At 37.7% G+C, this 14,607-nt stretch overlaps 1 protein-coding gene across 3 annotated transcripts in view; it reads left to right on the top strand.

The window, feature by feature from the left end:
• LOC131438889 (torsin-like protein) overlaps positions 1 to 14,607 on the top strand; it is a 406,897-nt gene that overhangs the window by 341,890 nt on the left and 50,400 nt on the right. The gene's annotated exons all lie outside the window — the stretch shown is intronic.

Genomic DNA, 14,607 nt, shown 5'->3' on the forward strand with positions numbered 1-14,607 from the left:
GATCCGGAGCGAAGATGTTGTATTGTCCAGCTTCGTAATCTTCGGCAAGTACGAATCCGTTTCGATTCTGTCTTTTGTTTCCCCACAGCTCATGCCGTGCGTTCAGGTCCCCAGCAATGATGAATTTGTTCTGTCGTCGAGTGAGCATAGCCAGATCTCGCTTCAAAGATGCACACGTACCATCTCGAAGATTGGTTTGTTTGGGGCAGTACGCTGCAATGATGATGATGGGTCCCATCGTCGTTGTAATCTCAATTCCGATGGCTTCTATGAGTTGCAATTTAAAGGCTGACAGAAGCCTGTGCTGAATGGATCGTTTAACGGCAATGGAAACTCCCCCTCCTCTGGTAGTTGTCCTGTCGAGCCTGTGAATCCTGTAATTGGAAATAAAAACAGAAATTTCAGGTTTAAGATGAGTTTCAGTTAAAATAGCAATATCGGCATTCTTCTCTTGAAGAAAGTCTGACAATTCAGCAGTTTTGCTCCTGAGTGAGCAAGCATTCCAATTTACTATAACCAACTCATTATATTGCATATTCGATGATGAATTTGCCTAAGGCGTTGATTTGATCTAACCGCGTTCTGCTGTTTCGTAGTTTTGTTGTCATTGTTTCAAAAATGACGATCAGTTGTTCAGCAGAGAATAAATCACCAGAGTCATCCTTTGCTTGTGGTTGATTATTGCCCCATCCAGGAGGGATTCTTGAGGAAGATTCTTTTTGGGATCCAGAGGCTGAAGTCTTTGGATTGCTGCGAGGAAGTGGCGGCAAATTCGGAATATCCCTCTTCGGTGGGAGCCGTGGGAAATTAATTTCATCCTTCTGTGGAACATTCTTGTGCGTTGATTGTTTACGGGATGCCTGTTGTCGAATTTTTGTGAACTCAGCACGTTTGGGACACGATTTGCTAGTAGATGGATGGTCGCCATCACAGTTCACACATTTTACAGCGATGTCATCTAGTAGGCAATCGTTGGTATTGTGTGGTTCGGTACATTTCCCGCACCGAGTTTTCATGTGGCAATTCCTCGCTCCATGGCCGTAGTTCAAACAGTTCGTACACTGTGTGACATCCCGATGTACCGGTTTATACTTTTGCCATTCGATGATTATGTGAAATAACGATTCAATCGTTTTCAGTTGACTCATGGTGATGGAGCCCTTCTCCAGATGAATCAGGTACAGTTGATCTCTAAACTTTTTGTCCGTATTATGGCGCTTCATTTTAAATACCATCAAAGGCTTTAGTCCAGCCTCCGACAGTGCCTGCTTTAGTTCGGCTTCCATCATGTCGGGTAGTCCTCGAATTACAACCTTCATAGGTTTGTTGGCGGCAATATCGTGTGTGAAGTATTCCGCTTTTGTCTGCTTCAGATAGCATTCCACTCCTTTGTAGTGGTTCAAAGCCGGAACAGTTATTTTGTAGCCTTCAGTACATAAACGGATTGTTGCCTGTAGTCCTTTGCTGATCAGTGTGTTGAAATCCGAGCGTAGAGTTGGTGGGAAGCCCTTCAGGTAGAAAGGCGGCATTTTTTCCTTCTTCTGCAGTTCCTCTTCGACATCTACTGGCAGATCAGCATATTGGTTTTTACTCAGCAAACGGTCGTTTACCTGTACATCACTTGGCTTCAGACGCTTAGCATCCTTTGGATCCTTCTCGGATCGATGGCGGTTTTTACCCATAGCTTGGGTAGGTAGACAACTGCGAATAAAAAATAAAACAAAATCGAAATTAGTCGTAGTAGGTTATTCGTCTATCCACATCGAGTGTTAGATGACGAATGTATTTTTGTTCAATCACTACTCTGCCCCCCAACTTACCGTCATCATCCGTTTATCTATCTTCTTTTCTCTTCTCTCTAGCGCCGTTTGAGCAAGAACACTGTTGCTGTCCTATAATGCTTGGTGTCATCAACTAGTTATAGTTATAGGGTTTAGTTTTAATTGTTTGGTTTTATTGTTAGTGTTAAGCCTTATTGTATCTGTTGGATCATTGTAATCTATTGATACAAAAGATGAGGAGGTTTTATGCCTGCTAGAGAGAAAGAGAGAGAGATTGCCAAATTTCATCTCCATTGGGCTATTCCCTGCTCCCCAAAATAAAAAAAAACAAGTTGGAGAAAATATCCAACGGTTTTTACATGAATCTGGCATCTTTGTGATCTTTAATAAAATGGAACATTTTAGAATCGTCGGCGAAAGATAATTTTAAGCATTGTATCGAAAGGTTCAAATCGTTTAAATAAAGTAAAATTAAAAAGGGTCCAAGATGGCTGCCTTGAGGTACCCCCGAATTAGCTTGAAAAGGTGCACCTGTACAGTCTCCGAGTTTAGCTATCATACTACGCCCAATCAGGTACGAATTCAACCAATTCAAAATAGATCCATTGAATCCAAGTCTGTCCAGTTTGGCAATAGCTATTCGATGATTTACTTGGTCAAAAGCAGTAAAGAAGTCTGTGTATATGGTGTCAACCTGCGTCGTGCCTGTAGAAACTGAATTACGTACATGGAAAGAAATGCATTACTGTTGTCAAGATTAGAAAATCATGAGCCCAACCATTTTAACTTCTCATGAAACCATAAGCAATAACTCTTCTCCCATGAAAATTAATCATGGTTCGAAAATGCGTTACTTGAGGAATGTATTCAAAGCTCGTCTCAGCACTTTTCTACCCGGATATCACTTTGAACCCGTTGCCTCAAGTGATGTGATTGATTGCTTAATCGATTAATAGTAAGGTAAAAAGCAGACATTGAAAAGCAAGAGCTACTGAAAATGTTTACTTGATCCAGAAGCATATTAATTTAATAATCGTGTAGTTTTACCCACCGGCTGATAGAGAATTGACAACATGAAGATGATGAACCGAAAATTGACATCATAAGTGACTAAGTACGGCTACGGCTGCGAGATATAACAACACAAGCGGTATTGATTCACCTAAATATTTAATAAGACGATGTTTTGAAAACAAAAAAGAAAAAATCAATCCGCGGCATTTTAAAGAATTCGACATAGAGTTTCTTTTTAAGAGGTTTGATTCACACGTGTGTTTTATGCAGTTCGTTTAAGTGTTTAAGTTCTGAAACACAAAATCAAAACTGGAGCAATGAACGCATGTAAACACGTTATTTTAGGCGTCGTCGTTTTTCGAAAACAATACTTTTTTCACTGTTTTGCTATTCAAATGTATATCATTTGAGACATTAACTAAAATCGCGTAAAAATACGTTCATCACACCATACCATTCAATTCCTATTTGAAATCTTCATATTTTAAAACATAATGCCTGAATTTATGTTGCAATGATTACCATTGTAGGAAAAATATAGAAAAAGTCCGAGCCTGAAATTATACCCAACAACATCAGGTGCGTTACGCCTAAATTTTAGCGAAATCAATCCAAATAATCCGAGAAGTTTCAATCATGGTGTACTATCATAAACTTGATAATATATTATTTTCCCCAAATCATGACTCGTTTAGCTCATTTCTACAATCAGAACTTTGCCCGTGTAGGATGTATAACGCACAAGGTTTATAGATGTGGATCGTTTTGGTATAAAACCTTGTTGAATTGAAGATATGTAACTAGAGCAATTGTGGGTAATGAAATCCAACACGATGATTTCAAGGAGCTAAGATTAAGCAAATAACGCAAGAATTCCGTGGTAATATTTTTTTAAATACAGAAAAGATGAACGATTTTCTCCATTAATTAGGAAAAATACCAGAGCGCAAGGAAATATTGAATATTATCATCAAAGGAACCAGTAGACTTTCCGAAAAATTCTTAAGAATGATGGAGGGTAATTCATCAGAACCAGCGCTTGTTGATTCTATCAGTTTAGCACACGCAGTTTGCACCATATCCATTGTAATAATGGGTTGAGGACCAACTGGGGGGCGTACAGGAACATTGTTGCAGCTTCGAGGATATTATTACTGGTTAGACTTTATTCACAGAAAACGCTGCTGAAGTGTTTGTCAAAAAGATCACAGATATGCTTGCAAACTGTCGAGCGACATATAATTGGGTAATCCTAATTCTTTTCTTTGTTCATGTAACGAATGCGACATTGAAAGGTATAGTAGAGCACATTCTTCAATCGTTTATAACGATTGTTGTGGAACAGATAATAAGACCTTAAACGAAGAGTAGGATTTTGGAGATTTTTTTCAAAGCGCATCCTTTGGCTCGTTTCAAAAGCTTCAAACTATTCTTTTTCTGAGAAAAGTCCGAGTTCATCTAGATTATAAGTCTGGAACCGGAGATCAGATCCATACGACATTTGGTGTATTTCTATGGGACAATAGCGCCTTTCATTTGAACACGAGTTTGTGAAAATCGATCCAACCATCTCTGAAAAAATGAGTGCATATTTGAATCACATTAACACACATACACTCATATTGACATATTGCTATCTCGTCAAACTGATTTGGGTGGTATATAACATTCTGTCCTCCTTGAACCTTGGTTCAAAACTGGATTTTCACACGGATTTTCATAACCTTCATAATAAAGGCAAAAATTAAGTCAAAATCTTTAGTCAGTTAATTCTTATAGCATGCATATTTCATACACTTTATCAGCAAGAAACAGGGCTTTTCTCCTTGGCATTTAAAAGACTTGTTATGCGTTCAATAGAACAAACGAGGATCACGTTTCATTTTATTTCTATCTAAACCTATTTTACTAATAACAAATACATTCTTAACATTCGTCAAGATTAAGGAACGTGTACATTTATACACTGTAAGAAAAGCTCAATCATTTGAACGAACGCATACGCTACACTTACTTTATGAAACAAAAACTTACTTTCAAAAACTTAGAGCTGATACACTGATGAAGGTAACCAAAAGCAAACAAAATACTAGCATCTGTTTCTGTTACTATTTCGTGACAATAGTGGCGGAATATCGAAAATGTAAAGTGGAATTAAATGGGATTCATTTTATTTTAAAGTGGAACTCACTTTTGTTGTGCCGATCTCTCACAAACTAGTTTTAAAGCTCCAATGTTTGAAAGCTTGTACTGGCAATTGAATTTTTATCTAAGTCTAAATTTTTCTACTTCACTCGTTTCGGACAACTGTATTTAATAATGCAAACAAGCGGTTTCCGTAAACGAATTGAATGTGATAAATTACTCCCAGGGTACCTAATGTAAACAAAGTACAGCTGCTTGAACAGCCAAATTTAAACAGATGAATGTTACATCTCTCATTGAGCCATATATAAAAGAGGTGTGCTAGCTGCCAGATGAGATTTTGACAAAGGGCAGACTCCTTGTTTGTTTCATTTTGTGGGGTGAATAATAAGAATATGCTATATCTTATGTTTCCACAACACGTGTTGATTCGAGCTGATGACAGAAGTGAAACTTTCGGAAGTCTATGGTTAATTGCAAGTGGCGAGTGAATTCAATTTTGATTAGCCTAGTTATCAAATTACTACACAATTGCACACTTCACAGATAATGACGTGTGTTGAGTGAAATATCAGAAAAATATTTGAAGAAATATTTCTTTTTCGCCTTTCTCATCAAAAAGGCTATTTAATCACTGAGACAGAGTTTTAAACCGAGACCCGGAGGACAGAGTTTTATATACCATTCGAATCAGTTCGTCGAGACCGCAAAATGGATATGTGTCTATGTGTGTATATGTGACAAAAATATGCACTCGATTTTCTCCGGAATCGCTGATCAAATTTTCACAAACCTAGGCTCGAACGAAAGGCATTTTTGTCCCATAAAAATTTTTAAAACTTTTAAGACTTTCGGTTCTGGAATTACAATGAAAAATGTACGAAAAATTGCTCAAAATATGCATTTAATTTTTTCCGAGATGGCAAAACCGATGTTAACAAATCTAGAGTCAAATGAAAGACAATATTGATCCATAGACGAGCGAAAAGACTGAAAATTCAATAGTCTGCTTCTATCAGGAATCTATAACGATGAGTAATTCTTTCAAAAATAGAAAAAGAAATCGAATTCATAGGTCTGGCTGACTGATGAGTACACAAACTCACGGTTCCCGGAATCCGGATTCGGAAGATAGATCGCCATTGAATTTTATCCAGATCCGACTGTCTATTCCGGAATTACTAGGTGATATGCACCAAAATATTAAAAAATGGTCACTCACTTTTCTCAGAGATGGCGTGACCGATAATCACAAACTTAGATACAAACTAAAGGTATTACGGTCCTTTAGCTGACTATTGAATTTTATCCAATTCCGACTTCCAATTCCGGAATTACAAGGAAATGTGTGTAATCTATGAGCAAATGCGCACTCAATTTTCTCGGAAATTTCCTAACCGATTTTTACAAACAAAGATGCAAATGAAAGGTTTTAAAATTCTTTAAAAAGTTTTCAAAAATTTGATCCAGATCCGACTTTTGGCTTTGGTATTGCAGCGCGATAAGTGAAAAATTTTCAATTTCTTGATGATTTTTTAAAAAGTGATGGCGAAACTAGATGCAAATTTTTATGAAATTTACTGATATGTTCTAGTTGGTAGGCCTTGTCAGTTAGTGGATATTTAAATCTACTTTGAGACTACTAGTCCACGGTTTCCGCTTCCGAATGCACCGGTAAGAGTGAAGAAAAACTTCAAAAACGGAGTTTACTTCGATTTCTCAGCAACGGTTAATCCGATTTTCACAAATCATGATTCAAATTGAAGCTGTCAGTATCTAAAAGATTCTGTGCAATTTCGTTCTGGTACGGAAGAAGCCACCGCATAACACGCCACTGCCTAGCACACAGCATGCTTAGTTCAATTTTGTATAGTGTGCCGGGTTGCCACATTTAAATCTATATTAACTTGACATAACTGTTTACAAATTGAAAAGGTGAGGGTAGTTTACACCAAAAAGAGTTTTTGACTTTATTCAAGTTTGACTCTTTAAAAATATAAGTAATATGAGAAAGGCATCATTACTGCACTCGGTGGATAAAAGGTTTTTCATGCTCATATGAAAGCTTTTCCAATCACTACTCTGAATCAAACAACCCCAAATATATAAAACATTTCTCCATATGCACTGTACGAAAAAAGCTGTAAATAAGGCTTACAATGTAATCTTTTACTAATTCGAGAAAGAATATATCGTTAAATCAAAAATCCCTTTTGATATAAGTGTAGGTGAAAATTCTTTTAAATTTATGTAAAACTCTGAATGTAAACCCAGAACGTAACGAATTGTAATCGTATTGCTAATTCCAGAATTTTGCCAATATTTCCGAAGAAAGTATTACAATTTCTTGATTTTAGAAATCATTCCACCTGTATTCAGACTTAGGATGATGATGATTTTCGATTCCAATGGTATAAATGTAAAGTACAGGTCGTATTCTTTCCAGAAAAGTTGAATACCACTTCATCACTTGAATGAGAAGATGATAAGTTTAATTCTAATTCTGCACAGAACTTTGAACGGTTTGTTACTTTGATTGTCGCATTGTTTATAGGCAATATTTTATTTCATCAGAAAAAAAGAACACTTAAAATATAGAAAAGTTCCCACCTCTAAGCGGACATCATGCTCAATTAGTTTTGACATTTCAGATTTTGGTGCTTGCTGTTAAACAATATTGAATTAGTAACCTTTTCCGTCACGAGATGGTGTAGCTGTGATGTCTTTTTCGAATTGTGTTGGATTCCCTGGAGTGATAAATAATGATATTTGGCTTAAGCGAACTTAAGTGCAAATGAAAGGTCTTGTGGTACTTCACGTGATTCCTGAATTGTGCTTCGGTTCGACTTCTGGTTCCGGAATTACAGTGTAATAAGTGTTTAATGTTTCCAGCTTTGTTTATAGTGACGATGAAAAAATGGAACTCGCTCACTTTTCTCTAAGCCGGCACATACGATTTTCACTTACAAAGGCCCTAATGAGAAGTATTTCTAATTTTGACACACTTAGAAAAATTTACATCTTTTGGAAGGGGGCAGGGTCTAAATGGTTAAAAAAATAATCATTTTTGCTAATTTTGTTCAGAACTATCATTCAACAGAATCAATTCGAATGTTTTGTATTATGAAAAGCATCATTCGAACGGCATTTTGTAATTTTTTCGTGGAAAAACATTGAGAAATAAGTCGGTGAAGATGCATTTTTGAGGATGCTTCTTAAAAATCATGATTTGCGGTGTCCACTGTACCTCAGTTCAGACTAATCAGAAGTGAACAAATCAAAGCAGCATAGTTAGAATAGAAGTTTTTCTAGACCCCAACATTTCTGTTTGATTTTTATTAATATTTTGAATTTTTTGGTGGCTGTTTAAATTCAAAAGTACGATTTTTCACGAAAAAATCGGCCATTTTGTAGCTGCAAAACCTCCCCATAGTAACAAACAACGAAAAGGAAAACGTTGGGGTCTTATTTTTTTTATATGTAGAAAGTGTGTGCAAAATTTGAAAAAAAAATTGGTGACGGGTGGACACGGGCTTTCAAAACTTGCTTTCGAGGAAAACGCGTTTAATGTTTATTGTCTATAAAATCGAAGGAAACAAATTTACTCAAGGGAGCACGTAGGCTCTAACATTCACAATAAGCCTTATTTTTTCTTTTGTGTTTTGTTATAATAAAACATTTCGTCGTTTGTTTTGTCAAGTTTTCAAGTCAATCGAAGCAGAAATCTTGGGCCTGTGCGTGCAATTTTTACTTCTTCGTAGTATGAGATCGACAGAGATAAAGGCCTATAACTTGCCGAGTTTTGTTCCGATAGGCCTCAAAATCTCGCAGTATATTCTTGAAATGTTTTAATATTAATAGATTAATAGAAAGAAAATAATAAATGATTTTTCAAAAGTGTTAGACACTAACCGCCTCTTAATAGATGCACATAAAGGAGCGTCGCGATTCACTTGCATTCACAATTCAAAACATGTAAAAATAAGTCATATCTTCAACATCACACTAAATTTCTGTTTGAGCTGTTAGTAGAATGTTCTCACTAATAGTACTGTTGTTATACCGTTGAATTCCACTATATCACGTCATTACACTCTCACAAAGTCACTATTTTTCCGAAAGTGTATCAAACGTTATAATACAGATACGTATTTCGGAATGCTATTTGCATCCTTCTTCAGTGTATCGGTTTTATAAGTTTATTGAAAGAAATGCTGCAGTGAAGTTCCTTTTATACAAACGTAAGTAGGTAGAAACGTAAGTAGGTAAACCACAAAAGGGACAAAAAAAATTTGAAAGGGTAAAAACAGGTAATAGAAAACTGGAAGAGTTAAGTGTTTTCTGTGTTTGTTTTTAGCTTGGATATGGGTAGTAACTGAAAAAGCCAAGAAGATCTATTCCCTTGGTCTCGGTTTAATAAAGAGATGGAGTTGTTTTTGAATATTTCTAAACTTTCTGCTGAATCTAATTTCCATGGATTGGAAATTTGTCTTAAGATTTTTATGTCATTAGTAGTGAGTTCATGATCTTCAAAAAAGGCATGTTCTGCTACTTTTGACTTGAAGTGATGTGGTAGTCCCTTTTCCAATTCTTTGGATGCTTTCGCTATTTCTGAGATATGTTCCTTGAAACGAATGTCTAGTGTTCTCTTTGTTTGTCCGATGTATATTTTATCGCAATGAGGACACGAGATTTTGTATACCTCAGACTTTTTCAAATTCTCTGTAGGATCTTTTGTAGAACCTAGTAGAGTTTTCAATTGGTAGTTCATACTGCTGAACACTAAATCTAAACCAAATTTTCTTAGTTTTAATTTTAGTGGGTGTGAAATGTTTCGATTGAAGTCCACCGATAAACCGATACACTTGAAGAAGGATGCAAATAGCATTCCGAAATACGTATCTGTATTATAACGTTTGATACACTTTCGGAAAAATAGTGACTGTGAAAATAGTGACTTTGTGAGAGTGTAATGACGTGATATAGTGGAATTCAACGGTACATCAATATCACAGTTAATTTAGCTTAAGTTTACATCGATACAGACGCATAATCTATTTTTACATGTGAGTAGATGTTATATTGTGTCATCATCGAAGAAATTACGACATGCTTGAATTTACGTCAAGCGTAAATTTAATTTTTTCTAAGAGTGTAGGTTATGATAGTTTACGCCCGAACAAATTACCCTGTTTTTATTCAAGGTGCAGTTTTTTTTAAAGAATACCACAGTAATGTGAAGAGCCACGCGACAAACGAAATAAGCGAACGAACGCAGGAACCGGCAAAGAAACAACAGCCCGCAGATTAATAGAAAAACACGTCTGAATCGGGAAAACACGTTTTACAAGTGAAGTTTATTTCTCTGATAGAAAAACACATCATATGACATCTGTCAAGTGATAGTTGATTTACACAAACCAGATAGTCCCGATATAGGGCTGGCGGTTCTATACTCTCAACATCCCCCATCAAGCCGACAACCCGAGCATGTTCCGAAGCTTCTCATACTGAGGTCTCGGAAGAGCCTTTGTCATGATGTCTGCAACTTGCTCTTCAGTGGACACATACACAAGCTTGATGACTCGTCTTTCGATTTCATTTCACACAAAATGCCAACGAATATCCAGATGTTTCAATCGTTTGGTTGTTTTGTCGTCCTCAACTACTCGAATGCAAGCCTGATTATCTTCCGCAATGGTTCGGTGACTTCTCTATGCAGATCTTTCAGCAACATCCTTAGCCAAATCGCTTCAGTCGCTGCAACACTAAGTGCTATATATTCAGCTTCGGCCGAAGAAAGAGCTACAGTAGTCTGCTTGCGTGTCGCCGAGGAAACCAAACCGCCAAAAACATGAAATACGAATCCGGAAGTGGACCTACGATCGTTCACATCTCCCGCCCAATCTGCATCAACATACCCTTTGAGTTGATTTAACCTTTGGCTGCGGTGAAAAACTAGTTACAGATCTAGAATACCCTTTATATATCGCAGCACTCGCTTTAGATGATTCCAATGTTCCTGCGTAGCACAGCTTTGAAAATCACTGAAATAATTCACGGCTGCACAGATATCCGGGCGTGACGTTGTTGTAATATACATGAGACAACCAATCAATTCTCGGTATGGCATATCTGATTTCTTGGTGACATCCAAATTTTTCTCCAGTTTCAATCCGGTCACGATCGGTGTATTTACTGCTTTACAATCTTCCATTTTAAATCGTTCCAATAGACTCACCAAATACGACTTCTGGCTGATACTTAATGTTCCACCTAACAGATCGGCTGAAAAGTTCGTATCGTTTCTATGAGAGGGCACCACTAGAATTAAATCCATACCATTTTCAGTTAGTACCAACCTTCAAAAGATACGTGTAGAAATTTGACAGCTGTCTGATTATTAGTTTGTGAGATATTGCATTTTGAGTGAAGCTACTTCTTACTATTGTGAAAAAATGGAAAAAAGGAGTTTCGTGTGTTGATGAAACACTACTTTTTGATGAAAAAAAGTGCCGCCGATACCAAAAAATGGCTTGATGAGTGTTATCCAGACTCTGCACCGAGCGAAGCAACAATTCGTAAGTGGTTTGCAAAATTTCGTACTGGTCATATGAGCACCGAAGACGATGAACGCAGTGGACGTCCAAAAGAGGCTGTTACCGATGAAAACGTGAAAAAAATCCACAAAATGATTTTCAATGACCGTAAAGTGAAGTTGATCGAGATAGCTGACACCCTAAAGATATCAAAGGAACGTGTTGGACATATTATTCACGAATATTTGGATATGAGAAAGCTTTGTGCAAAATGGGTGCCGCGTGAGCTCACAATCAAGACAATGCACCGTGTCACAAGTCGATGAAAACCATGCTGAAATTGAACAAATTGGGCTTCGAATTGCTTCCTCATCCCCCGTATTCTCCAGATTTGGCCCCCAGTGACTTTTTCCTGTTCTCAGACCTCAAGAGAATGCTCGCTGGTAAAAAATTCAGAAGCAATGAAGAGGTAATCGCTGAAACTGAGGCCTATTTTGAGGCAAAGGACAAATCGTACTACAAAAATGGTATCGAAAAGTTGGAAGATCGCTATAATCGCTGTATCGCCTCTGATGGCAATTATGTTGAATAATAAAAACGAATTTTGGCAAAAAAATGTGTGTTTCTATTAAACGATACGAACTTTTCAGCCGAACTGTTACTCTATCATATTGCACGTGAAGTCCGAGAAACGTTCTTATTTCACGAAGATCTGTCATTTCAAATACTTGCATCAAAATTTTCTTTAGTTCGACTATGACATCCAGTGAACGACACGCGATCAATATATCATCGACGTAAATGACCAAGAAAACCAACTCTTTGTTTCGTATCGCAATGTAGAGACAGCTATCTGAATGACTTCGACGAAAATCTAAACCCTTAATGAATAATCCATAAAGAGAACGCTGAAGCTTCGCTACAAGCCCGTTCGTGTCAAATTCTGCTGGTAATCGCATGTAAATATCCTGATCTAAACTTCCGTTGAGAAATGCAGTTTTAACGTCAAGTTGATGAATGTGCATTCTCTCACAGTTCGCCACAGCCAAAACAACACGAAGAGTCGTTAATTTAGCAACTGGTGCATACGTCTCACTATAGTCGAAACCTTTACGCTGCGAGAATCCTCTGGCCACTAATCTGGCTTTATAGCGCCCATACCCTTCAACACCTTGCTTGAGTTTAAAAACCCAACGACTATCAATTGCTTTCCGTCCATCTGGCAACACTGTGAGTGTCCAAGTTTCGTTCTTAGCTAACGCATCAATTTCGCTATTTATTGCCGCTTTCCACTGCGGCCAGTCGTTCCGTTTCTTAAATTCTTCCACAGTATCCGGCACGTTATTGACGAAATTTTCAGCACATAACGCTAAGTCACATGATATTTCATAACAATCAAACCAATGGGGTTCCTTTCGTACACGACCGCTTCTACGCGTACCAGCTGTCATCGGACCTGTAGCACCTTCTGCTTCAGAATCATCCGAAAACATATCAGCTTCATCTAGAATTGGCTCAACTCTTTCTTGCTGATTCACGTGGACTTCAGGCTTGAAGTCAAGTTCAATTTGTTGAGAAACATTTTTACCAGTCTGCTTTACTGTGGATCCAACGCCGAAGAAAGAACTCTCATCAAATATCACGTCTCTAGCTGTAACTACTTTCTGTTCCACATCATTCCACAAACGATATCCATTCACGGTATACCCAACCATATACTGCTTCTTGCTCTTTGAATCTAGCTTCGTTCGCAGTTCCTTAGGAATATGTGTATGAGCAACACTACCAAAAACTCGTAGTTTTGACACGTCCGGTTTTTGTCCTGTCCATAACTCATATGGAGTTTTGATTTCTCCAACTGCTGAAGTCGGACAACGATTTGTCCAATAAGCTGCTGTGTACACAGCCTCACCCCACATTTCTTTTTGAAAACCGCTCTCGGCTAGCAACGCTCGAGCTCGTTCCATCAATGTGCGATTCATTCTTTCGGAAACGCCATTCTGTTGTGGTGTATACGGCGTTGTAGTCTCCATTGAAATGCCCTTCTTGCGGCAAAACGAACGCATTGCATCGTTTAGATACTCGCCACCATTGTCAGTTCTCAATCTAGAAATTCTAGTTCCAAAATGTGACGTCACGAGGGCCTCATAGTCAAGAAAACAATCAAATACTTGATCCTTAGACGATATCAAGAAAATTATCGAAAAATGAGAAAAATCGTCTATAAAAGATACGAAAAATCTTTTCCGTCCCATGTATGCGGCGTTATCTGACCACAAACGTCGCTATGAATAAGCTCTAATGGTCGAGAGGAACGTCTACCTTCGCTTGAAGTAAATGGTAGCTTAGTAATTTTACCCGAGACACATGGCTCACAAACAACCGTACTTTCATCAAAATCTGACAATTTCAGTCCATCTACCATGTTGTACCGAATCAGCTTCCGAAGGCCTTCGCACCCAAGGTGTCCATACCGTTGATGCCAAAGAATAGCATTTCGTGATATTTTCCCAGTTATCAAAGCCGATCCAATTTCACTTCTCTTACAGTAGGCATCTAATTCAAAGAGCTTACCTTTGAACCAAGCAATCGCTAATACGGTACCATCCTTCATGATTTTTGCTTTGTCATTTGCAAAACATACTTGAAATCTTGAACTGGTGAGCCGTTTCACTGAGAAGAGATTACAAGTTAGCCCAGGCAAATAAAAAACGTTCTTTGCCTCGCATTTCTTTGCTTTCCCATCGACGACGACATACAGGATAATATCACCACTATATTCTGCCTTCAGCTTTTCACCATTTGCTACAACGATTTCCACGGGTGGTGTCAATTGTTTCATCGACACGAAATAGCTAGAATCACCAAGCATATGATCAGTAGCTCCGGAATCGAGGTACAAACTTATCTTAACGCTTTCCTCTTCATCCGATGCAACAAACGCAATTTCCGCCTTATCATAAACACCAACGTTCGCATTCTGTTTTATTTCAGTTTTCTTTTCCACTTTGTTTTTCTTTTCCGAAAATAGATCCGAATTTACACGGCAATCTGCCTTTTTATGTCCGATTTTACCGCATTTATAACATTTTAATTTACGCTTTCCGTGCTTACTAGCCATAGCTACA

This window comes from Malaya genurostris, chromosome 3 (genome assembly GCF_030247185.1).
Source record: "Malaya genurostris strain Urasoe2022 chromosome 3, Malgen_1.1, whole genome shotgun sequence".
In the NCBI taxonomy this organism is placed as follows: Eukaryota; Metazoa; Arthropoda; class Insecta; order Diptera; family Culicidae; genus Malaya; species Malaya genurostris.